This window comes from Crocodylus porosus, unplaced genomic scaffold, assembly GCF_001723895.1.
Source record: "Crocodylus porosus isolate Cpor-Errol unplaced genomic scaffold, CroPor_comp1, whole genome shotgun sequence".
NCBI lineage: Eukaryota > Metazoa > Chordata > Crocodylia > Crocodylidae > Crocodylus > Crocodylus porosus.
Genome location: NW_017728886.1, coordinates 178,976,366 through 179,003,685, shown reverse-complemented (window position 1 = coordinate 179,003,685; position 27,320 = coordinate 178,976,366). Strand labels below are relative to the sequence as shown.

The 27,320-nt window shown below is 41.3% G+C and overlaps 1 long non-coding RNA gene across 1 annotated transcript; it reads right to left on the bottom strand.

The window, feature by feature from the left end:
• Positions 1-661: 661 nt before the first annotated feature.
• LOC109324792 lies at positions 662-20,559 on the bottom strand. Its single transcript, XR_002105009.1, has 3 exons — positions 20,549-20,559; positions 10,177-10,182; positions 662-799 (listed from the first exon to the last, which is right to left on the bottom strand). It is a non-coding gene; the product is annotated as an uncharacterized LOC109324792 (long non-coding RNA).
• Positions 20,560-27,320: the final 6,761 nt, after the last annotated feature.

Below are 27,320 nucleotides of genomic sequence, written 5' to 3'. Positions count from 1 at the left end.
AATATTGAAAAAAGCCCCTTTTATGCCAGAATGAGAGTATCTATTTGGCAGGGAGAGAGTGGGATTTACCACTATAATGGTGCAACTGGTAAAACTTTCCCATATGAAAAAGCTCTAGGAAAGGTTGAAGCAGAGTGGGGCAGTAGCAGAGCTCCTCTATAATAATTTTTAATGTTATATGTTCCCAATATTAATCTGATTTTTGTAAGGAATGTTTACCATATGAATATGTTGATTTAGTTTAAGAGTAGGCTGTTGGGAAAAAAACACGTGGAATAAATGTTTGGATAACACAAACCTAAAGAAGTACTCGAAGGTTTCTTACAAGACTATGCCTGAGCTATTGACTGCATATGCCCTTCCTTTTGGATTTTCACATAAACTTGTTTTACCAGTCCTGAGACCAGGTCAGAAGGACTATAATCAGTTAAAAGGAACTTTTCCTTCCATAGATCAGGGCAGCTGTCAAGTGGGACTCAACTAATGTAAGAGCAAGGTTTTCCACCTGTGGCAGAATGCCACCTCTATCGGTCCACAAAAACTCTGCTCTGTGACAATTTGGTTAACATGGGCCCTGCAGAGGGCAGATATCCCATCTTTTTAGGTAACCTGAGTTGGATACATTCCTGAGGGAGGGGGGAAACCTGCTTCCTCTGCCTACGTGACTGGCATCACATACCTCTGTGAGGGGCTTACACTCTCTTTAGTTAAGCAATGCCAACCTGATTGGGAGGAGGCTAGAGACTCTGCCAGTTTGCCCAGCAACCAGTGATCCATTTCAAATTGGTTGGCTGGCAGCCTCCATTGGACTAGGTAAATGAGGTTATAAGGGCTATATAAGTTAAGGACTGCCCAGGAGGAGGAGTACCGATGATGAAAACTCAGAGAGAGACGAGCTGGACCATCTGAAACTTGCTCTCGCTTTTCTAAACTCATGATCAACGAACTGCCTGCCTCCAGAGGGAATCTCCACCTGCCTCTGGATGATACTCATGAGTAAGCTACCTGAGATCTAACTAGATATACAGCTTGCAGTAACTCAGATGCGTGATCAAAGGCTACCCCAGCCACCCTGTTTGCTCTATGGGATTTCTCTGATACTACTCAACTCTGTACCCTATTCCAAACTGCTCCTTGTAAGCAATAAAGTTCTCCTCTGTACCTAGCATGGGAGACTTATTGGGAGTGGGTCTAGATTATGCCTGGGGACCCTTGGTTCGGATAACTGAGGGAGACCACTGTTTGTGCTTCAGACTGGGGGAAGCACCCCAAGTTCTTGAAGTGGGTTGAGTACCCTCAAGAACCACTAGACCTGTGTTTCCTAGGGGCACAGTGCCAGGATCAGACCAGACCCTGGGTGGTGGTGGCACTACCACCAGGCTAGCAGGTGTGCTTCAGGAAGGAGGTCAGCCAGATGTGAGGCACCCCCAGGGAGGCACTCGGCACCTGGAAGGTGGTCGGGTGTAGTGAGGTGGGTGGCTCAGCACAGGAGCACCCCCTACTGGCCTGCCACACCACCCATTAAACAGCAAAGTTTTCTCAGGGTAGAAGGGCCTAAATAGACATGCACGTAAAACTTATTGGTTTAAAAACTTTTAGCCTCATGTTTTGCTTTGGTCCTACTGTTAAAATTAAACAATTCTTTGCTTTCAGAAGGCTATCTGCTGTCAAAAGCTCCGAAGAGTTAGAACCACAGGTACTGTCCCAGGTCAGAACTGCCAAGTTGATACAGAGGGTTTTGCTGACCACGGACCAGCCAAGTTTGGCAAGAAATTTCACCTGAAAAATTGAGAAAATACTGTACAAAACTCTAATCCCTGATATGAGAGCAGTCAGAGAAACCAGAGGAGGGTCAGAGGTGCAGCCAGCCCTATAAACTGTGACAGAAAAGTCTAAGACATTGTGGCTCTCCAAGCAGCAACACCTTGATATTCATCTCTGTAAGACTGCTTTTCATAAGAGTTTATAAGCAAATACAAATAAGAACATTAAATAAGTTCATAAGTTAAACCATAATAAAGACCAGCCAAAGCATTATAAGTTTTCCTGCAACTATTGGATCTATATAGAAGCCTGCTGGGATTTTCCTTTAATTCAATATTCTGTTTCTTGATTTACTGCCCAATCTCCACAAAAAAATTATGACGCTATAAAGTAGGACTTTAGCCATCTTGGAAGGAAAACAGATGCAGACAAAATAATTAACTATTAAAATGAATTTAAAATAAAGATTATTTCCATCTAATATCATTCTTACTTTGAATAGTCCGGTGTTGTCTGGAGTAGAGTTGTCTGCGTCAAATAAGAACCACCCAGCTCTGGCGGCAGCATGCCAGGCTGATATGTGGGTCTGGTACGACACATAAAACAGTACTGTGCCACTTATAGGGCCCACAGGGCCAGACGAGCTTGACAACCCTGGTTTACATTAAATGCCCATTACTTACTTCCCTTTTATCTGGAAGGATCTGCAGACTATGTTAGAGTACAGGATTAAGCCAGAGAAGCCGTATCCGTTAGAAGTTTTATAAGCATTTGAGAGACTGTTTGTGCATTCATCTAATACAATGGTTCTCACCCTCCATAGCTTCCTTGAATTTGGCAGCATCCCAGTTGAGAACCACAGTTGTACTGCCTCAGCTTATCCAGTAACTCCTTAGTTTACCAGACTCTTAACATTTTCCTTTTCCCAAAACAGCACAAGACAGAGGCAGTGCAATTGTTGGTCCCTGCCCGCAGCCATGTTAAAAAAACCAAAAAAACCACACATTTCCACCTCTGACAGGTTTGATTTTCCTGTCACTTGCACAAGAAATTCTCTATTAGTTGTGCTGGGATTTCTCCTGATTTACACCACATTCACTGAGATAGGAACAAAGCCTAGGCAGCAAAATAAAATAAAATGCTTTTCCACTTTTTTTCTCTTTTTGAGAGATTCCCATTGATATAATGGGATTTGCTGCAAGTGGAATAAAAGTAAAATATGGAATTAAGTGAATTCAAATTCACCTGATTTGACCTAGCTTATGTAATATGCTTTTCATTTCTTGGATTACAGAAAATAAGAGGTTTTGAACTCTTAAAAAAAAGAAACTGTGTCCAAGCAGGAACAAGGCTTGCCGTAATAAACACTGTTGTTTTTTTTACATAAGCATAAAATGACCTCATGCTCTGTCAGCATATCAGTGAATTCTACCATACTTAGGGCAGTGGCTCCCCAGTGGGGTGCTGCACCAATGTTGCTGTGGCCAGATGGAACGGTGCCAGATGCCTCCTGCAAAGCAGCTGTAGCAAGAGCTCCTGCTCTCACTGCAGCCCTTCCCTGTCTGACCCCACATGTTCTACCCAGAAACAGAGGTACCAGGAACAGTCCCACCTGCTCATGTGCCTCTGTTTCTGGGAGACAATGTTTGGATCAGACTGGGAAGGGCTGCAGCAAGAGCAGGCACTCCTGCCATAGCTTAGTTTCAGTCTGGCTCTGCAGGGGGTTCGTGCAGCAAGTTCCACCTAGCCCCAGCAGCAATGGTGGTGCCTTGTATATCAAAGAAATACAAACTTGTTTGGGAGTAAAGAATAAAGTGGAACCTAGACCTGTTGAAAACCTCTGAGTTAAGACAGACAAGTAAAATAGGAACAGCAAAGTCATTTGTGGGTGGCAATAACTAAACGAGGAGGAAGAGGTGGACAAACCTTTTTTTTAAGCAAATAATGCATCCAAATCACAATGCCTGCTAGTTAGACAGACTTTAGCTGCCATGATATCTATTGGAAAGGTAACAAAGTAGTGCACATAAAATTCAGCAAGTTCTTATACCATGCTGGAGACAACCTTTTTGTACAAAGGATAGAGAAACCAATTGGGGGAAGCCCTTCTTGGTTTCCTTACTATTAATAGGGAGGAACTGGTTGCATCTGAGATTTGGAGGTAACTTGGGTGATAATGAATACAATGATAGAATTCATGATCTTAAAGAAAGCAAAATAAAAAAGGAAGTTCATAAAAAAAGACTTTGAGAAATTAAGGTAGACAGGATCCCATGGAAGACTAGACTAAGGGAAAAAGTCATCCAGGAGAGTTGGTGGAGCCTTGAAGAGACATTATTAAGAGCACACAAGCATGTTATTCTGATGCAAAGAACAGATAGGAAGCATAGCTTAGTTAAATCATGATCTCTTCAGTGACTTGAAACTTAAAAAGGAAGTTTACAAAAGTGGAAAGCTGACTGTTTTATCAAGGAGGAGAATAAGAGTATACTATGAGCATGAAGAGAGGGCAAAAATCAGAAAGACCAAGGCACAAATTAAGATACAGTTAGCAAGAGACATGAAAGATAAGACAAAAGTGTCCAATAAATATATTAAAAGACAAGGAACCACTTAGATCCTATAATGAGTAGGAAAGAAAAGTGAATAATGGATGATGCCAAAGTGATTAATGCCTTTTTACTTCAATCTTCATAAGACAGACTGCCTATTACAACATTTTCATAATTAAGGCAAAGAAATGTGATGTAGATTAAATTACTGTAAGGTGAATGATTGGAAAACCATGTTCAGAGTTGTCATCAATGGTCCAGTGGCAAACTGGGAGGAAATATCAAATGAAGTTCCCAGGGGCCCACTTGTGGTCACTGAGTATCTTCATTAAAGATTTGGAAAATGGAATTGAATGCACAGGTGTTAAACTCACAGATAACATAAATGTGTATGTAGTATGAGGCACAGCAGGGAACTGGATCAGGACTCAAAATGATATTATTAATGGGAAAATAGTCAGAAATAGGATGAAATTCAGTAACAACAAGTATAAAGTACTACTATTATGAAGGAACAATCAAATGCACCAATACAAACTGCCTATGCTGCAGTCCTGCAGAGAAAAAGCTTGGGGATGTAACAGACCACAAGCTGAGTAAAAGTAAGCTGTGTAATATTGTTGAAAAAGGAAAGTTGTATATGAATTAAATCTGTTATATATCTTAAATAATTTTTCTATTTTGGTCAGTACTGGTGAAGATTACCTGGAGCATTGTATTCAGTTTGGAGCTACGTTTCAAGAAGGATATGGAAAAAATGGAGAGCAACAAGAAAAGAGATCTTGAAAATATGACACCAGAAAAAAGGTTGGAAAAATCATGATTGGAAGAGAAGGGGTTCTCTTAAAAACCCCTAAGGTAGGGGAGAGCGCCACCTCCCATGGGAGCCCATTCCAAGTTTTGGCCACCCTTACCATGAAGAAGTTTTTCCTGATGTCTAACCTAAATCTGCTGTCTGTCAGTTTGTAACCATTGCTCCTTGTTACCCCAGTATTACTCCTACCAAAAATTCCCTGGGCTCTTTAAAGGATATAGGTTGTAGCTGTGTTGGTCTAAGGACAATGACCTTTAATATTCCAGCCCTTTTTTGTGTTATCCAAATAAATGTTATCTTCAGAGAGCTGTGAAGAGAACACTTCAACAAAAAAGGTTACATAAATCCATTTACACTTTACGCTTACTCATCAGATGGGAAAAATCTAACAATCCCATTGGGCTTATTGAAACTGCAGACCATCAGTTTGAGAGAGACAGGGAAGGCTAAGAGTTTAATAGAAAACAGTAGAGGGAAGGCTTTTGAAAGATTCTGCCTTGAAGCACATTTGCAAAAAGGAAACCCTCAACGCTTACATCAACCACTGAATATTTAAAAAAAAATCTTTTAAATGTCATATTTGTAATCTATTATTCAAGGCTGATATGCATAATCCATCATAAGAGCCATACATTTCTTACACTGCAGCCCCAGTACACATATGAACATTTCTAAATGATGGCTAGCAAGACAGGACAATGGGAGAATCCTTGGACAGCAAGGGTGATAGGTCTGAGGCCTCTACTTTGCAGAACTTTAAAAGGTGTATGGGAGTTATTTTCCTGTCATTTACTGCCTCTAAAAGCAAGGCCAGCAAAGAACACTCTACTGATGTCTTGCTATGCCTGTGAGAGGACACACAGCTAAAATAATAAGCCTGCCTGTAGATGAGGTAGTGCATGAATGCTTAAGGTTTTTATGGAAGATGCTTAATTGCTCTGAGGATCTCACAATGCTCTCAATTATCTGCTTTAAGAAAAGCAAAACTCTTAAATAATATCAATACTAAAGAGCACAGTTCCTTTAAAACATTATTCAAAGGACTTTGAATTAAAGGCCTCCTTGTGTTGCTTACTGTACAACAACAGGATTTTTACAGTTAACTGTTTATACCTTTATACATGTCCACAACCCAGCTATGACTAATAACACAGGTAAGCGTGGAATAATACTCCATTATTTTCATGTTACAGGATTCTAGGTTGTAGCCGTGTTGATCTAAGGAATAAGCATAGGCAGACAAGGTTCTTTGGGTAAGTCTGATATTTTTTATTATTTAGAGATGGTCTAATAAAAGATATCAGATTTACCCAAAGAACCTTGTCTGCCTATTTTTTTCATGTACATTTACCCATTCCTGACATTCTTTGGCTTGGCTGGTCATACTCCAAATTGCTGGGGTCAAGAAAAACAAAAAGCTATATCACAAGGAATGTTAAGCTTTAACAAATTATTGAATAAGGTAGGAGTTTGATGGATAATGTGCAACCATGCAAGAAAAGAGTATACCAGAATTCATACACACAAAGGACAAAAATTACATCACAGGGTCAGTTTCAATATCCTAACTTGATTTTGCAGCCTTCTCATTAGTTGAGTGTTGTTTTTTGGATGCATTATACTACAGGCGTAGGTATGTACAAATATTACAGTCCATAATAGTGGCATTAATCTTGCAAAGATTTATACATGTACACAGCACTCCCAGGTTCTGATATTTACTCCTGATATTTACTCCCCAGAAACCCAAGCGTGTTTAGATCTGGAGTGAGCCTTGCAGGGATTGAAAAAGTTCCATCCTTCCCATCAAGTCCAGACCTTCTTGGTGAAAACCATACCAACTAGCTCAGAGGCATAACAGCATAGCTCCATGCCCTAGGCTAGTTGCTGCACAGCCAGCCACCACCTGTGGTGCATAGCTATTTTTGTCCCCACATCCCTACCCCCATGTGACACCCAGGGATGCTGCCCCAGTCACCCTCCTCCCTGCGCTGCCTCAGTTATGCCACCGCACAAGCTACCTAACCCATAAACTTAGCTGACCATCAGCACAGATACAGAAGGCAAGCAAACTTCCCTTCCCCCTTCCTTTACCATCTTTACACTGTTCTCACAAAAAGGACTGGAGAGGGGAGAACAGAAGGAAACCAGCAGCTCAGGGCAGCCTTACTCTGCCTTCTCTTCTTCCTTCCCTGAATGTGCCCCTGACTCTTTGAGCAACTTTGCTCTTCCACCCGCTTACAAATCCCACCCCCAGAAGAGGGAAGAGGCAAAGGATCCCTGGAGCTGTTTCTACCACCCTCAAATATAAGGGAGGGGATTGCACTGCCTTCTACCCCTCTTCCTACACAAACACACCCATCCCTGAGCTAGGTCCAAGAGCTGCAGGAGGAGAAAAGTTGAGTCTTCAGGGGCAAAACAAATGCAAACCCTTGGAGACCAGACTAATTTAGGGAATGGGTAGGGTTAAAGAGTATATGGGATGAGAGTTCCTGCCATGGGGACTGAAATCATGTTTAAAAGAACTGTCACACATGCACGTACATGCATGGGATACTTCCCACTTCCAAAAGACCAGAAAACACAATAAACGCAAAAGAAAGAAGGAAGGAAGGAAGAAAAAGAGAACAATTTGGGCGCAAATCTCAATTATTTCAGTGTCTGATTCATGACATTTTAATCTTTGGGTTGGCAGTACTGCATACTTAATTTTGCATGCTGAGTAGACTCAGTGCGGGACTGGTCCCAGTGTGCTAATTTAAGCATATGCATAAATAGTTGTAAGATCAGGGTTAAGTTGCAGCAAGGGAAGTTTAGGTTAGATACTAGGAAAAACTTTTTCACTAGGAGGGTGGTAAAGCACTGGAACAGGTTACTCAGAGAGGTGGGGGAATCTCCATCCTTGGAGGTTTTTGAGGCCCTGCTAGACAAAGCTTTGGCTGAGATAACATGGGGATGGTTCTGCTTGGAGCAGGGGGCTGGACTAAATGACTTCCTGAGATCTCTTCCAACCCTAATTTTCTATGATTCTATGGAAGGACTACCGAAGTCCCTGGGTATGCACAACTTTGCAGGAGGCAGACAACTGGAAAATGTGCCTATCATAGGTCCTAGACTCCAGTAAGGCTGTGAAAGAAATTCAGAATTGGGGCTATATTGCTTCAAATATAGCATACTTTCGATAACTGAGCCTTCTAAATATTGGGCGTGTGCTTGCATACATGCACACATGTACATCTATGTGGCATTATTAAATGTTTGGGTTTTTTAAATATGCTTTATTTATTCCCCCAAATTTATATATATATATATATATCCTTCTATAAGAGAATTTAGGATACTGGACATGCATGGGAATGTCTGCTGGTTAACTGCAATATATTAGTAAATATGCTGCTTCTTTGGAACATATTTATTGAACACCAAGGAAATAAGTGGTGTTTAACCAGGTGTTAAAAAAGATGTGAAATATGGAGCTCCAGTCTTCATGCAGAAGTCACCAAATAAAGATTAAAAGAGGCTATACAAGTTAAATGTAGCACATATTATTTTTGTTCTTGCACTTTATTCAGTAGAGTACTTTGTAGCCCTTCAGTCATTGCAGACTCTTTCATTTTTTAATGGCCTCTTCTCTTAAATCAGGGGACACACTTTGTAAGAATGATAAATAACACTTTTACAGTTACCATCTCATTTACCCACTATCTACTGATGGTGTGGAATTTTCCAACAAAAAATGTAAAATCTGTTCTTTACCTTTTTATTATTTAAATGAACCCTACCTTTTACCTTTGACTTCAAGATGGAAACTATCACCAAACCTGTCTTTAGCAGCATCCTCCAGTGGTTGGCACTTCCACTCTCCAGTGCTCAGCACCCACTCTCCCCATCCTGCTCTCTGGTACTCAACAGCACCTCTACCTAGGGCACCAAAATTGGTAGTTTTATATATGTTAATGAAACCAAAAATCTACTTGGCACAGTACCACTGTTATTACGGAAACAGCCAAAAAGTGCTAGGTGCTGTAGGGACATATAGGATGACATGGTCCCAACCTCAAACAGCTTGCAATCTCTGGAAGCAAGCAGACCAACAAGACAAAGCTCAGGAAAAAGGGCAAGGGCTCTTACATCTTCCTACACATCTATCCATCTAAGACATTTTGGCCCTTTTGATATTATTAGCACTAATACTGATAATAAATATCCTTGCTTCAAGAATTTGCCAGTGCATTTCTGTGGCAGTCAGACTGAAGAGGTCTGTCCTTTTCAGACTGTAATTCAGCTTGTACAGATTAATTACTCTGTGAGGGAAAAAAAACCCCATTCAATTCTAATGTGTCTCTGTTCTCTTTACAATCACTCAATTCCCAAGCAAGCATGCACACAAGCTGCCCCATGGCAGAGCTTGTACCAATGCTAAAAGGCTAAAGAGGGATCGGAATTCAATCTACTTATCTAAATGAGAGGTCAATGCGACATTGGACCACAGAGTAGTGAGTTCTAAGAAGTAGTTCTAAAATATTTATCACAAACCCTGTACGGCAAGTAATTATGTTTATCCTACAACACAAGAAATGTAAAAACAAGCTGTATTTTCTCAGATACATTCAATTCCCTTTTTCTCACAGCAAAGCACATATGAATGTAATATGCATCCTTTCCTAAAATCTTAAATAATCCTATTAACTCTTTACTAACCCATTCTGGGGTGTCAGGAGTAGTAAGGGGCAGGATTCACAATGTATAACTAGAATGAGGAGAGCAGGGCACCAGCTGCTACTGAGGAGGCGTTGGCAGCATCCTCCAATGCTCAGCACCTCCATTCTCAGTGCTCACCGCCCATCCTGCCCACACTGCTCTCCAGTGCTCAACAGCACCTCTACCTAAGACACCAAAATTGCTAGTTTCACATATCTTAATGAAACACTGTTAAAATTTTGAAGCAATTAACTAATCTATGATTTTTTAAAAAGAGAATAGTTTTCAAATACTCAAATCAGACATTAAAGAGAAGGCAGAGGATGAAATCACAGGGTGACAGACCAACATCTAGCTTTCTTGGATAGGGATATGCTGTAAGTACATTTGTCAGTTCCATAACCCAAGAGATGAGATGCATCAAGGAGACAGTGTGGAAATACTAACGCAGAAGAAAGACTGGATTCTGACTACATCACATAATTGAAACATGCACCTAACATCTAGCAATCTTTCAGCACCTGTTTTTGGTTGGAAAAACTCCCCTTAGCAATAAGGTGGTCTTGATGAAAAAGAGAAGTTTATACCAATTTGACTAACTTTTCTGGATCTTTATGTTCCAAATTTTCCACCACAATGTAAAACACCCAAGCTGATTATACTAGGAGTGTCAAAGTCATCTGGCCCCACAGTCCAGACCCGAACCAATCATACATGCTGCTTGCAGCAGGCATACCAGCTCCAGCCTCACATGCTATATGTGGTGTGCATCAGCCCCAGCGCATGGCACACAGAGCCAGTCCGGAATAGGAGCCACATGCATCACACATCCCAGACCAGCCCCACACACTGCATGTAGTATCCACTGGTTCCAGCCCAGAGCAGCACATGGTGCACAGGGCTGGTTTGGGTGCTTGCTGTGGGCAGTGCCTGTGCCAGACAGGCCCTGTGCACTGGATCCAGCACGTATGGCTCATCTGTGGGCCCAGTCTGGATTATCACCAGATCAAGCATGCAGGACCAGTCCAGCCTGGACAGTGCCTATGCAGCACATGTCCCAGCCCAACCCTCTACTGTGTGCAAACCACACAAGATAAGCTCTTCACACTGTGTCGCCACTGTGTGGCACTTGGGCCAGTGCATGCTGCATGTAGCAGGCAGCACTGTGAGCTAGATGATATGGCTCCATTGGCAGGATCCAACTCATGGGCCACATCTTTCACATCCCTGCACTATACTACTGTATTTGAGGAACTGTTTGTTGATCTAAACACAAAGCAAAGAATCAGGAAGTCTAGAAATCCAAGCTCCAACACTGATTCCACGTACAGCATATAGCAAAGGATTTAAATAAACACACTCATCTCAGTCTCTTCCAACTATCATACTTGCCTACTGCGCAGTGATCTTGCAAGGTTTGGCTAGCTGATGTTTGTATAGTGCTTTGAAGGTTAAAGAGTCCTAAATATTAATCAAGGCATCCAGGAATATGATGAATCTACCCAAAAATCATTTCCCTTATACCATGATGCAGATAATATACTGTACAACATCCTTGATGAAAAGGAAATTGAAGCTGTTGCTTCAAACATTAATATCGTAGATTATTAAACCTCTAATCTGTTTTCCTATTTCAAGGGCTCACCTTCCAGTCTTTTAGATAGTTTTTGTAGAGAACTGGGAGATATTCCAAAACAGATTGTTCATTTCCATTCTAAATTGGAGAAAGAAATCTCTATACATTCACTGACCAGCAGACACACCCCTTTCCAGGTTCTTTGCCCATAACTTCAGATTATTCAGGAAATAGAAGGAGATTGTGTATCCATTATTTGGTCATGCTTCCTATGTTGCCTTCTATTACAACGCATTCTTGACTTCCGCTAGATAAGCTGTAGTCTCAACATTAAACACTGCTGAGCAAAAATAATTCACTATCCAATTATCAGACTGGTCCTGCTATTTTGAGGAGGCATTCTGCACCATATTTGGTATTTATTTTTCATTAGTTTCCTTTTCTTGGGTATGGAACTTCCATGTACCATTTTTTAGCACCACATGTATCCTTGTCACCTTTGGCTTCCATTGTTCCAATCACGTAAGGGGCATTTTACAATCTGTTTCTATCTCCAACTTCTGTTACTTCTTCATTTCTGATGGAAAATCTGTCAATGGTTGAATGTGTGTAAGAGATTCTCAACAAAAAAAAGGCATAACAGTACCCATAGGTGCCCAAAAGGGGTGCTTTCCATAGGAGTTAGTTCAGCTGGACTAAAACAGAACCTTTTTGAAAATTTTATGACAAAATCTTCAGTTAACCTATATCTAGTCTGCATCTCTGGTTGATGATTGAAATGTGTTTCAACATGGTAATGGAAGTGGAACCTAGAAATGGATCACTTAGAAATACTCCATAAGTTATCATTATCCAAATGTTCTGAGATAGAACCACTTTCCCAGTATCACTTTTTCTAGTTCTTTCTGGGGACCTGTGCTGCATCCTACATTTAAAAGTGGTAAGACAAATAGATTGTACTGACATTAGAGGATAATCATTTAGGTAACTTAAGATGTTAAGTGGTGTTGCAACAGTATATTAATGAATGTGACATTTAACTAACATATAAGTTCAGTAAGTTTCTCTCCTCAGTGCCTGTTCACACAAGTGAAGACTCAACTTTCTCAGTGAAGTCAATAATAAAGTTCTCCCAATCATTGCTTTCCTCTCTGCTAACCTTAACTTAATCGGCTTGTGCCTCCTGTAATGAATGGGCTATGTGGAGATGGATAACTCTTGCAAGAGCCTGTCCTCCTCCTCACCTGAAATTCAAAATACTGAAGTTCCAGAACTATTAAAAATAAAATATAGTCACAACCGTAATGTTAAAAAAAAGGAAGGAGGGTCTTCCTTTTAAGCTCCTTTGAAAGAAGAATTCAATTCAAGATATGCTTTTGCTGATGCTTCCAAATGCTGATTATATTGAATATGAAAGTATTTAGATCCCGATTTTGAAATAAAAAGTGCACACAATCCTTGCACAAATTCATGCAAGTATATACTCAATTTATATTTATTTAGCCATATTCACACAGTAATTCCTAATTTTGCACGGTCTTTTATAATTGCTTACATGTATTAACCATGACATTTTCAAAACGACACTCTATCTTTCCTCTAAAGATGATTTAAGTCAATACTTTCAAACAACTCTGGCAGAGCTATCCCATCACTCTTTTCTAAGCCATAAAACCACTGACACTGACTGAGGAGAAAATAAAGTTTACATCTATCAGTAGACATCTTGTTCTTGGAGGTAGTTTATGTAGGTAAAAAATCATCAGTTGTAATCACTCCACAGAAAAGATTGCAGCTGTATAATGAAAAATGAAACTGTTTCATTGTTTAGAGACAAGGACTATATCCAGAGGCACATTCTATAAGGAACTGCTTTTTTTTTTTTTGGTTTAATTAAATACATTACTCACATGTTCAAAAGATATTCCTTTGTTTTCTACCAAACTGAAGAAAACAGCAAAGTTAGAGGGCAGCCTTCAGAAACGATGATGGAAAAGGAACCACATGTGGCTGGTAAGGGCAGTGGAACTAATTGTAACTGATCATCCCTAAATGGAATCTGGAGGTAGAAAGAGCCCTTTCCTCAAGGGCTGAAGAATATAGGTTATGAACGCACCTTCAAGATAGGAACACATTTCTTTTAAAACAAAATTATTACCATGACATGTAAAGACTGAAAGGAGTCCTGCAGTAAAATGTGTCTTACAGAATTCTGTTACGCTACTCAGTATTTTGGAAAGACATGTACTGTAAGGTGGATAGAAAGCTGGCTGGCTTGTCAGGCTCAATGGGTAGTGATCAATGGCTTGACATCTTGTTGGCAGCCAGCATCAAGTGGAGTGCTCCAGGGGTTAGTCCTGTGGCCAGATCTGTTCAATATCTTCATTAACGATCTGGAAGATGGGATGGAGTGCACCCTCAGCAAGTTCATGGATGACACCAAACTGGGGGGTGTAGTAGATATGCTGGAGGGTAGGGCTAGGATTCAGAGAGACCTAAATAAATTGGAGGATTGGGCCAAAAGAAATCTTTTGAAGTTCAACAAGGACAAGTGCAAAGTCCTGCACTTCAGATGGAGCAATCCCACACACTGCTACAGGCCTGGCAAAGCAGCAGCTCTGCAGAAAAGGACCTAGGGATTATAGTAGACAATAAGATGAATATGAGTCAACAGTGTGCCCTTGTTGCCAAGAAGGCTAACAGCATACTGGACTGCATTAGTAGAAGCATTGTATCAGATCAATGGAAGTAATTATCCCCTCTATTCAGCACTGATGCGGCTACACCTGGACTACTGTGTCCAGTTATGGGGCCCCACTACAGAGAGGATGTGGTCAAATTGGAGAGACTCCAGTAGAGCGCAACAAAAATGGTTTGGGGGCTGGGGCACATGATTTGTGAGGAGAGGTTGAGGGTACTAGACTTATTTAGTCTGAAGAAAGTAAGGCTGAGGGGAAATTTTATAGAAGCCTTTACCTACCTTAAGGGTGATTTCAAAGAGAATGCACCTAGACCAGGGGTGGGCAATTATTTGGGTCCCAGGGCCACACTGAGAGTTTTCATGAACTGTTGTGGACTGGGTCAGCAACCCTCCACCCCCCTAACAAGTCACTATAACTCCCTATGGGGCTTTGGGCAGGCAGGAAGCAGTATTTGGGAGCAGGACAGATGTGATCCACTCCCTGCATGCCCTGCCTTGTGCGGGGGGCTATATGGGGATGTGTGGAGGGGGCACATGCCCCTTGTGTTGGGGGGCTGCCTGGGAGCCAGCCAGAGGTGAGGGGAGAGAGGGTCATGTGCAGCAGAGCTTGCCCAGTCCATGGCTGCCCCTGTGGTGCTTCACATGGGGCTGAGCCCCACTGAGGCAGCCCATGCTGTGGTCCTGCTCACATCCACTGGCTCCATCCTTGAACCTGCCCAGTGCACAGTTTCTGGTGGGGCTGTTCCCAATGTGGCTGCAGCTAACTGGGCTCACATTGTCACCAGAAGGTGAGGGAAGCTGAGCAGCACCTAGTCAGCTGCAGCCGCACTGGGAACAATCCCACTGGAAGCTGCACATGCTGGCCAGGACCCAGGCCAGTGGGACTGTTCTGCTCCCCTCACCTCTATCTGCAGCTGCTGCTTCTGCTCCTGCCCCTGGTGCACCACCCCAGGCAGGCAGGCTGGGGGGAGGCTTCAGCTGTGCAGCTCCTGTCCAGAGTGTGGGACTCCAGCTGCCTTCCACTCACTCCACCCACCCGCAGATGGCTGCTCATCATGCTGGGTGGGCAGAGGAGGTAGAAAGCAGCCAGGAACTAGAGCCAGAACTGTGCACGCTGGGCAGGAGCTGCCTGGCTGGGGTTTCCTCCTAACCCACCCGGAGCAATGTGGCAGGAGCAAAAGCAGGAGCAGAGGCAGCAGTTGCAAGTGAGGGGAGTCGGTCAGAACAGCCCTGCTAGCCCAGGCCCTGGCCAGTGCACGCAGCTTTCAGTGGGGCAGTTCCCAGTGCAGCTGCAGCCAGCCAGGTGCTGCTCTGCTCCCCTAGCATCCAGCAGTGGCTCTTCCTCTGGTTCCTGCCCCTGCTGCACCACTCCAGGTGGCCAAGTGCGGGGGAGAAGCTTCAGCCCCGTGGCTCCCACTGGAGGTCAGGGGAGCAGAGCAGCATCCACCCGGCTGCACCCACACTAGGAACAGCCCTGCCAGAAGCTGCACTGAGGCTGGGCCAGTGGGTGCTGGCAGGAATGTGGCATGGGCTGCCTCTGCAAAAGTGAATGGGTCTCAGCCCCATGTGGAGCACGATGGGGGCTGCCACAGGCCATTGGTGGGCTACCTCTGGCCCGCAGGCTGTATTTTACTCACCCCTGAACTAGACTGTTCTCAGTGGTGGCAGATGACAAAACAGGGAGCAAAGGTCTCAAGTTGCAGCAAGGGAAGTTTAGATTGGATATTAGGAAAAACTTTCCCGCTAGGAGGGTGGTGAAGCACTGGAATGAGTTACTTAGAGAAGTGGCAGAATCTCCATCCTTGGAGGTTTTTAAGGCCTGGCTCAACAGAGCCTTGACTGGAATGATCTTTTTAGGGATGGGTCCTTCTTTGAGCAGGGAGTTGGACTAAATCAGTGTTTCTCAACCTGTGGGTCACAACCCAAAAGTGGGTCGCAAGAATGTATCAAAAGGGTCATGAACAAACTTTAAAAATGGATTCTCCTTTGAAGGAGAAAAACATGAAAAACCATGGCTTTTCCCTCACAGGCTGGCAGAGGTCCAGCCTCTAAGGGGCTGTTTGGGGCCCTCCTATGCCCTATACTCTACCCCGCCATACTCCACACACAAGAGGGCTGGAGTCTGAGGGTAGCAGGTTGGGAGCGAGGGACACTAGGTTTGTAATGGCCATTGATGTTTACAAATGGGCCCTGGTACAAAAAAATCTTGAGACCCACTAGACTAGATGACCTCCTGACGTCCCTTTCACCCCTAATTTTTTATGATTCTATACTACTGGTGAACACTGTTATGGAGTACTGCAGTTGTCTCATTAGGGAGCAGAATTAGAATCAGGCTGACCAGAAAATGAAAATTTAATCAACTTAGAATTTTTCTGGAAGGAATAAGGTGTGATCAATGCAGGGGAATCTGGACCATACAGAATACAGTAGGGTAAATGAGATGTGTCCTCAGAGCAATATCCCCAGATTCTGACTTTCAGGGAGGAGGGTGGCAGAATAGAAAAATAGTAGTTGCTGCCATAGCCATGTAGATGCACCAGAGGCACTGGCAGCCAGATGTTGCTGCTGCCATCGGGCGTTACTGCTGCCACAGGTGCCCAGCTGCCCTAATATGTCTCTGAGACCGCCTTCTACCTGCTACAGGTATCTTGCAATTAGCTAGTTAATTACACAGTTATATTAAGACCAGTACAATGTGCAAAGTACCTATCATGAGATGAAAAGGTCCAACCAGCTATAAAGTTAGACCTCAAAAATATGCACTAACTTTATAGCAGCTGGTTGATATCAAGCTTTAATTTGCACTTGTAGCAGGGTCTCCCCTGTGGCTGTGAGCCTCATTAGCTGACAGGGCTCCCAGATGCAGGGGTGCACTGTGCCCAGAGCAAAACCCCCCCAAGGCCTGAGGATCATAGCTGCCGCGATCCCCAAGGCTCAGGAGTACATGTAGCCCTCATCCCACAGAGTGCTCTTGGTCCTGGCTGCACCTCATGCATAGCTGGGATCAAGAGTCACAGCAACTGATGGGGCTCCTGGTCCCAGCTGCACCTCATACACAGCTGGGCCCGTGAGCCCCATCAGTTGCAAGACTCTCAGTCTTTGCTGTGCATGGCCCCTGCAGCTACAAACACCCTAAGCAAAGGGGACTTCCAGCCATGGGAGCTTGCTTCTTGCCAGTTGAGGATTGGGTTCCTCCTACACTGGCAATAAGGCATGATTGGATCCAATGCACAATTCCACAATTGTGTCTCCTGCCATGCACTTACACAGTTAGGTCTGGAGCTCCTCCTTGAAGGTTTCTCCCTTGCTGAGGATACAATCTTCCTGGTGGCAGTAGGAGCCTCTTTTGACCTAACCAGGCATGAACAGGAAGAAGCTAAATCAAAGCTTTTGTGAAGATCAAACTAGAATTACATAGAATTAAAAAAAAAGAGTTGAAACGGAATGTAAGATACATTATATTTCTGGGGTTAAATAGGATACCCAGGTCTGAGCCACTCGCCTCAACACTGCATGGTGACCTATCATTTGAATTTGGGCAGTTACAAGAAATCTAATATTAAATTATATTGTGACTCAAGTACCAATTTCCAAACAATAGACTATATTGGAAAATATTTGAGGTAAATTATTTCTGTGACTCTGAGAGTATTTATACATCAAAATACTTTATTGGTTTTTAGCCCTTTAAAGGCTTTTTTTTCCTTAAGCCCTTCAGGTGATACTCTTAGAAAGGTTTCAGAAAACTTTACTTTGTGTCAAAGTTGGAAGCGTTGGCGATGTGTAGGGAGTGCACATGGGTGCACGTGTACCCCCTGAGCTTGGCAGTGCACCCCCTGCAAAACACACCGCCAACACTGCCGGCAATGCCTGGGGGTGGTTGCTGCTTGCCACCTACCCTCTCGCTGCCAGCATTGCCGATGGCATCTGCAGGCGGGCCCCAATTTCCACTGGCCACAGCCGGCTCCGCTGGCCGCCACCCCCCGGTCGGCACTCGCCACCCCACCCCCCAGCCTCCAACACCGCCGCAGCCGCCTGTGGGAGCTCCCCACTTGCTGCTGCCACACCCCCACCGCCACCAATGCCTGCAGGCACTTGCCATGCCCCCCCAGAGTCCGGGGGCATGCGATGTTCATGGTTGGAAGCTACAAACAAAACCACCCTTGACAAAAGTAGTGCCAAATATCTTAGCATACTTATTATTTAAATATGGCCCCAAAACTAACTTAAATTTAAAATTAGCTCAGTTTTGCTATTGTTTGTGTTAAATTTCAGTTTGGGTCTTACTCTTGCATTCTGTATTTGAGGTACGAATGTAGCTTCCTCCTCTCTTTGCAGTGCTCTAGTTTATTGGGACATATTACATTTTATAATTATTAAAAAGTTATTTTTAATCGAGGCTTCCAGAATCATAAAGACATTGAACACCAAAGTGTTGAGATGTATTATTATTTCTTTTGTTACATGCCATATCAATTAGTACGATCTTTTGAAGAACCCGTTTCTGGTGCCAGAAACAAGATTGTTATGCAGTCCCTTGAAGGCTATTTGGCTTGGAAAGTTAGCTCAACAATCAGGGTGACTGGAAAACTTTCACATGGAAAAGATAGCCTGGTATATAATGTTAGTAGGACTGAATTAGCAGCATGTGCTTGAGTGTTTTCTTACACATTCCTAAATCAGGGCCTTAATGCAAACATTACCAAACAGAAAACAGGTTTTTCAAAATTATTAGGAGGATATTTGGTTTGGTTTTCTGAGTTGTAAAGCTTAAGTAAGATAATAAAGTACAAGGCTTGCCTGAATTAGTCTCTGTCTTAAATACAAAAATGTAAAACCATTGTGAAATATCTATTATAAACTAAATATTTTGGACTCCTGACTATTTTTTATTCTTAGTATTTACAAGAGATGCTATTTTTTAAGGGCACGTCAATGCCTGGTTCTCACAATAGTCAAGTTATCCACTAAAGCTCATATAAGTACAATGTACTATTTCCATATTATTATTACACACAAAACATTTAGTGACTTTTCCTCACATGATATACTCCACATTATAATACTGGGTTTTATTATACTTAAAAAAACCCCAATGATATCAGGAGGATTAGCTGGATACATTAGAATAGGAAAAAAATGAATTCTTACTTAAAGAGAGGAAAAGAGCATGGTTATTCACAGTCCTTCCATTCAGTATTATGCTAAATGTGTAAAGAAATAAAATGCCATATGTATTAAAGCAAAACTAAATGATGAACATTTACCCATAATATATATATTAAGCTGCTAGATTTAATAGGTCTTGATTTTAAAAGTATTCTAGCAGAATCAAACTATGACACACAGTGTAAGATTTGTATAGCATTCCCAGCAAAATCACCCTTCCCCAGTTCACGTACAGACTGGCTGTATGAAAAGCACTATTGTCCATGCTAGAAAACCTTGTTAGGATCCACCAGAACACTGCTCTCCCATGTGAAAGGTGACAGAGCAAACAACACCTAGCAGGTACATAGTCACATCACTTAATGAGCTCCTAAAGGGTGCTCAGACACTTTGGTGATGAGCATGGTGTAAAACCCTAGCCTTTATAAGAGAACACATTTTGAATTAAGGGGTACATGATTGAGCTTGCAGATACAGTGAGTAGCTGGTAATTAAAACTTAAGTGTTTTTGGAAAGGAAGGCACACAGCCAACTGATTACAACTCTGCCCATTCCTGCCTGGTCTTAGATGATTAAGTGTGGGTAACGTGTCCAGTGTCAAGAGGTAAAGAGGATAGCCACACTTCTTTAATGGATCCTGGCCTTATTTTAAACAAGAGAAAGGGAATGGGTCAGGCTGCTTTTGGCCAGTTATTTTGTTGTAAGAGTGGACTGCATGGTTCAATTATATGCCAGAATGCATGCTTTTAAAGTTGTTTTTCCCCAAGAAATGGCCATTGTCTGCCTCTGAGTAGGTTAACTATTGTATTGATAAATCCCCGACCTACTGAAGCTCAACACTTCTCACAAGCAGTTGGGGCCGATCATCAGCTGAAGATGTATCCTATTACGTATAATGTATCAGGTTATGGTACTGCATAAAAGGAGTTGCTCTATATTTATCTGTAGGTTTCAGTTTTAGATACTTTCTATTACCAGTTTAGGATTTAAGGCAATTTTGGGTTTTTTTAATGTAAACAAATTATCAAAATTTGATGAAAATATTTTACTCCAGAATATGCTTTTATATATGTTAGGAAAACAGCTAATATTTGTTTACTATTTCTATTCATTCCTCCTCATGCCCGCCCACCCCTTATTTTGTGTAATGGGTTTTCAAAATGAGGAACTAATGTACTGTACGTCTCATTACAAGATTAGGCAATATTAAAGCTGTGCCAACAACAAGCTATTGGATATTACTGTTGCTCCTTAGGAGCATGATTTACTTGCTGGCATTTCTGGGAAAAGTTCTTTGCGAACATCAGTGAAGTATTGTCTGGAAAAATGTCGTTTTGTTGTTGGATTTTTTTTTCATTAATGGTAAGTTTGATTGACTACCTCCTGTTTTATTGTGCACAATTTCAGCAAACCCCTCTTTAAAAATACACAGACAACTGGATTAGAACTTTGCAGTTAATAATAATGGTATTACAAAGGTTTACAATATGAATGTCATAGATCTTGTCTGCTCATTGAGATACTCAGAAACAGCTATTTCACTGCAAATTTACTATTTACCTTAAACTAAATTAATGTTCAAACCCAGACAAGCCCTAAGATATGGCAAGGATGTTTGGAGCATACAGGGTTGGACAGGGAAGGGTTGTAGCAAAGTACATGCTACTTGAATGAGGTGCATCAGATCACCCTAATGCAGGGAGGAGAGCCCACTCACTCCACCTGCAGCTGCTTCCCAGTCTGGCTTGGCCTGAGGCACGCATAGGCAATTTCATTTGGCAGCAACAGCAGTATGCTGGTGGAGACCCACTGAGGTAAGCTGAGGCAACACGACAATGGTTTGCAACCAGGGTGCCACTAAATTCAGAAAGGTTATAGAGAGGTGCCTTGAATCAAAAAATGTTGAGAACCACTGCAAGAAGGGTGGAAATCTACTATTTGGAAAGACAAACGAGAATGAAGAGATCTCTAGATTGGCAAAAGACAATAAGCACTGGGCTGATTATTAGAAACATTATGTTAGGATGCTAAATACCTCTTGAAGAACTTGTGTTAACCAATTCAAAACAGGAAAATAGCCCAAAAGGTTATAATCTGAGTTACTGAAACTCCTAAAAAGGGGAAGACCAAGGATAGGCACCTGTACAGCAGCAGCCATGTGCACTGGGACACCCTGTGAAGGGCTCGAATCTATTACGGTAATAATTACGTATGTGCTCTGTATTCCACCCTGATTTCTCTCACCATTCAAGTCAACTCTACTACTTACAATAGAAAGTCTGTCCTAACCACAGAGTTAGTATGCAGTATTTACACTTGAGTTAAACTCACTCCAGTTGCCCTCACTTAAGTAAGAATGGCTACACTCTAAAAAGAGTAATTGTGCTAGCATACCTCACCAGCTGAGAGCTGTCATTGTCTGACCCCAGTGAGGGCCGGCTGACTCATGTTAAAGCACCACCCATATGAGTTAAAGGATTTTGGGGACATGGATAGGGCTAAGCTAGGGGCAACTCTTGAGTCATAACTCAACTCTGCAGTGAAGACAAGTCCATAAAAAAGCTAAATGCATGTGTTATTGGCTTTTGTTGTATACTTGAAAGTTATTTTGGAATTAGGTAGGATGTGAATTCAAAGCATGCTAACTATCCAAGTCAATATTGTCACGTTGACCAGCTGTAATTTTTTGCAGGATCATGGATTTTTCTCTCTATTGTGTTGAATAGGGAGAGAGATGAAATAAATGAATAGGTACCTCAGCTATGGTTCTAAAATGCACATTTTTTAAATATATGGACATAGAAAGGATGCTTTAAAATGCACCATATTAATAAGATACAATCGGTATATGTTTCTGAAGCCATATAGACAATATAATGGGAAAATAAAACACTACATACTTTTTCCTCTGAAGCAAACAAATTATATTCAAGCTCTTGTTTCGTTCTTCCCATTTTACTGAAAATGCTACCTTGAACCAGAGATGACTCTGAACATTGCAGAAAAGAATATTTTATATAGATTTAAAGAAAATGAGTAAAGGATTTAGGGGGAAGGGGGCAGGGGTTGTAATCAGAATCACATGTAGGATAACCAGTTATCCCTGTATTTAAGCCAGAATATCATTTTTGCAGATGCATCTTTTTAAAGTTTTACTGGTATGGGAAGGTTTGTTGTATGTGAGGGTGGGGTGGGGGGGTGGCTTTTTTTTTAACTTCTGGTAATTGCTTTAAAAGAACAAAGCTCTTTGTTTAAGGGGAGCTCAGGGAGATCATAATTGCTATAAGGTATGAGACCGTTTCCAAGTATTTCTGAATTGCATCTCTTTTTACATTAAATATTTAATGTCTAATGTTTGGCCAAACTGTAGCGATTCCCTGTGGAGCATGGGTGATGACATCAGGAAAAGAATGAAGGCCTGTCTGTTCAGCTTTCTATAAGATTCTTTCTGTAAAACCACAGCTACTACAAAAGGTGACTGATTTAAGTAAAAAAAAAAAATCCAGGAATATACAAACATGTTTTCTATGAAAAATACCTACTAGCAATTACTTCCACATCTTTTAAGATTTAAAGATTCATAATGTTCTATTAAGCAATTACAGTTTTGGGTTTTCATAAATGTCAAATTTCTTTAAAAAAAATTATTTTTTTTTACTAATTTAACTTGATTCATTCTTGTCAAATGATTCCTAAAACCTGTCATTTCCCCTACTTCCACATTCAATCCCTCATAGATTTTAATAAAAGAGCTTTTTGCACTTTTAATTCTGACTTCTCAAGGATGGTGCCAACATTGATGTTATGTGGTGGTATCCAACAGCAAGATTATAACCCAGTAGACCAGAAGGGAAATGTCTCAAGGCTACTATTGACTAGTAAAATCCTGCTATGTCAGCTGAACAGCACTTGCTCCTCACTCAGATATTCTCCCTGCAGATATTGTCTTTGCCTAAGAGATCCACAAATCCCCAGCGGGCTGACTACTTATTTTTCATTGTTTTAAAATAGAATTACATGATGGGAATAAGCTCTGTTAAGACCTAATAAAAACAAACACACTTCTTCCTAGACAACGATGTGCTACTGTATGGGTGCAACAGATCAAAGCACATCTGCTAAACATTTTTTAAACCACCCAATCTGAACTCTAAATATTGCTGCCATTTATCACAGATCCTCTGCTCAATCTCTTTTTGTCTCTGTAGCCATACACTGCTACAATTGTGACATAAAGCCATGGTCATTAGGACTGTGCAAAGCTTCGGTCCCCAATTCAATTTGGCAGAGATTTGTCCCGATTCGGTGACTGAATCTTCAAATCTGAATTGAATCAGAGGACCCTTTGATCTCTCCAAATTGAATCAAAGCCCTTTGAATTGATTCTGAGAGATTCAGAAAGATTCAGCAATTAACATAGAAACAGCTTAAAGATTCAGCAAAAAACATAGAGACAGCTTTAAATGTTGTTTCTACCTACCTTTAGGTAGCAGGTGGCTCGTGAATGAGGCAATGCTGGGGTGCATGGAGTGTCCCCACAGGAGTGGGGGGGTCCCCAGCGTGCTTGGCTGCAGACCCAGAAGTAGACTAGAAGCACTTCCGGTCCACTTCCAGGTCTGCCAGAGAGAGTGAGGAAGGGTGTGCGTCCCCCCCCCCCGCACCCTCCTAGCTCAGTGACTGGTGCCTCCTGGGTCTGGGGGGTCACCCAGGGTCCCTCCACGGCTGATCGCTGAGCCAGAAAGGTGTGGGGGGGGGCCCACATGCTCCCTGGTGGACCTGGAAGTACACTGCCAAGCACACAGCCCCCCCCCACGCTCCTGCAGGATGCTTCATCTGCCTCAGCATCGCAACATTCATGAGCCGCGCCTGCTACCTTGAGGTATGTAGAAAAAACATATAAAGCTTTGTCTCTAGCCAAATCACTGATTCTCCGAATCAGCATCGAATCTTCAGATTCGGATTCAGCTGAATCAAACTGGGGACAGTGTTCTAAATCAATTGATCAAATCACTGTCCCTGATTCAGGTCGGATCCGTATCCAAATTAGATAGGGCCCATTTTGCACACCCCTAATGGTCATTAATCCACAATCACAAAAACCCTAAATTAAGTAGAGAGTAAAAATATCATTTCAACAGATAGCATCCTAAGAGACCTCATGCTATACTGCTGCAATTTCCCAATAAAACATGACCATCAAAACATGTTAAGTTACACTGCCCCTTAAATGGGCTTGTGAAGGATGAGTACTGCATGCGGGGAAAGCAAAAAAGAATAATTCCAGTACTAGAGTTTTATCAAAACTAAACCAGGGAAAGTCACAAGAGTCAGAGCAAAGCAATGCTAACTCAGCCATTTTGCACATTGTGCAGCATTTTCTTCTTCTGGTTTTTAAATTTTAAAAAAGTATAGTTTTATATACAGTAATTTTTATACCATTAAGTGCATATAATAAAATATACAGGATGTGTGGTACTGCCGAGTTAGCATTGCTTTATGAAATATAACTGCTATGTTTCTTGCCTCTATATGATTGTTATGCCATATTCTTAAATGCCATATTAACCTAAGTTTTGCATTTATTTTTAGAAAGGATTTATAAAGTCTCTTAGGATACTAAGTATTTATTTACTAAAAATTAGGTTGGTTGTTTAGCACTTGAAGTCTTTCTTGTTTGTACACCAGCTAACAATCTGTACTTTCAAAGTGTCTTTTTTTCTGCAGTCTTACAATTTCAAAAGATCTGTGCATATCACCATGGATTTTTTATATTCAATTTTAAAAAAAGATTGCAGGAAAAGGTATCATTATCCTTGGAAACATATTTATTTTGTATGAGAAAGGAAGGCTGAAAGACTCTCCTTTGGAACCCGCTCTCAGCAGCTTTTTGTACATATATTTGCATCTTATTAATCTAGTCCAGATTGGGGAGGAAGGAAGATGTCTGTCGATCCTAAAAGTAAATCCTGGGGAACCAATAAACCCTGAGTCTTTCTGAAATATGGTTTCCTCACACGGCAGCATGCCATGCACAGCAGCCAAGCCACAGACTAGACCCAAAACAAATATTATAAAGATGGTGAATAAAATAAGTATCTTCTAAATTTAGGTTTAAAAGTCCCCAGTGTTAGAGAATTCCTCACTTCAACTGGCAATGTGTCTCAGAAGCAAGTGGCTGCTTCATCCTTTAACTAATAGTTACCAGCTCAGTGTCTACTGATCAATAAAGCATATGTATAAATGAAGGAAAAGAAAATCCAAAGAGCAAGGAGCAACTCATTTCAGTCAGTGGTAGATCAAAAGATAAGTTCAGCAATTGTTAGGATGATTAACAGGAAGGCAATGTGCTGGCTGTATTTCCTGAGATGACCTAATGCTGTGTATGTAAACCTCTGGGAGTAACAAAATAAGCCATACAAAACCATAAGCATGAACCTGGATTTTAATATGACACTGAGAATGGGAAATTTTGGGTAACAATAATTATTTTCAAGACATTCTGAGATATCTGGGGCATAATGATATTGTTCTAGATAACAAATATCCTTAGTACACAATTTCAGTGGAACCTATGGATCCTCAGTACCTATCGGAAGCAGAAAGGGTTTCAAATTAGGAACCCAAAAATGCTGCATGTAGGACTAATAATCTTATCTGAAATGGCTTCAGTGCTGGAAACAAGTATTCTTAATGATAACTGTCTATTTTAATGAGCTAAAAGAACAGCAACTAAGACATAAACTTTTGAACAGAAACCAATCCAGCTAAGTTTTCAGGCAAAAAAATATTAGAAAAGTAAAAGAGGTTTTAAAAAAAATCTAATAAAAATACAATAAAAACTAATGTTAAAATAAACCCTCAGAAAAAAGACTATGCCAGAGAGTGCTACTGCAGAAACTACCTTCTTATTAAAAGTTACTACAGTATGTAACACCACACACTTTTTCCACTCTTTGAAAGCAGAAATTTGGACAGCAGCTCTGCATTTTGGTAGCTAGATATTCAGAATGATTGTTTTACCATCTTGCTTAAGCTCCAACTAAGCCAGCAACATAGCACAAGGAAGGTGGAATAAAAATTGAAAACAAAACCAAAATGATTAGCTATGAAGCACATTATATATCCCACAAGGGTCATGCTAATTTTGTAAAGTCACAACAATTACTTTAAATTATTTACATAATTTCTTCACTATGAGCCAAGAAGCTAGTTCTGGAATCGAAAGCTAAATTCTTTGTGCTTTGTTGTCACCTATAACCAGGTTTGCCAGCAGCAACAAAACAATAGATTCCCTTTCAGCTGAGATCATTATTGTTTTAAAAAATCCATATGAATCGCTTTTTGTCTAACATCACATGTGGAGGCTCGTGGTTACTACACTACACTGAAAATGCCACTGCAATCCCAATTCTATTATCATTTCTTGGATAAGAATAATTGTCTGTCAGATTAATCTTGTGCAATTAACTTTACTGTTCAAAGTTTAATCACTCCTGATCAGGGCTTGTTTATTTTTAAAGGAGATTTGTGGGGAAGAGGAAAAAAACTTTATTATAAAAGTCTAGCCTGGAATATCTTTCTGATAGACTCTATTCTTGACCAAAAATAAGAGCAGCAATCTTTATGTTCCTGTTGGGACATTTTTTTTAAAAATAGAGGGCATGCCTGTGATCACCTACTACTTAAGAAATTATTGGAAAGCAAACCCTTTGTCTAATTTACAAGGTTTTTAACCGTGAACCAAAACTATTAATAACCTATTCCTCATCCTTTCTGTTCCTTAGACTGCTACCACAACTGCAGTTCTGATTTATTCATGACTTCCTTTTATTAGAGACATGCCAAATCTGCTGTACTGTCCATCTGGAAAAAGGCCCACTATTCATAGCTACTGTAAGTCTACCCAGATATTACCCAAAACGGATTTACACTGCAAATATCCAAACTGAAGATTTTTTGTTTAGATTCATGAGGAAGGCTTACAAGTAGCAAATGTCTCTTTTTAAAAAAGAGGGACAGTATTTTAAAAACTGATTTATT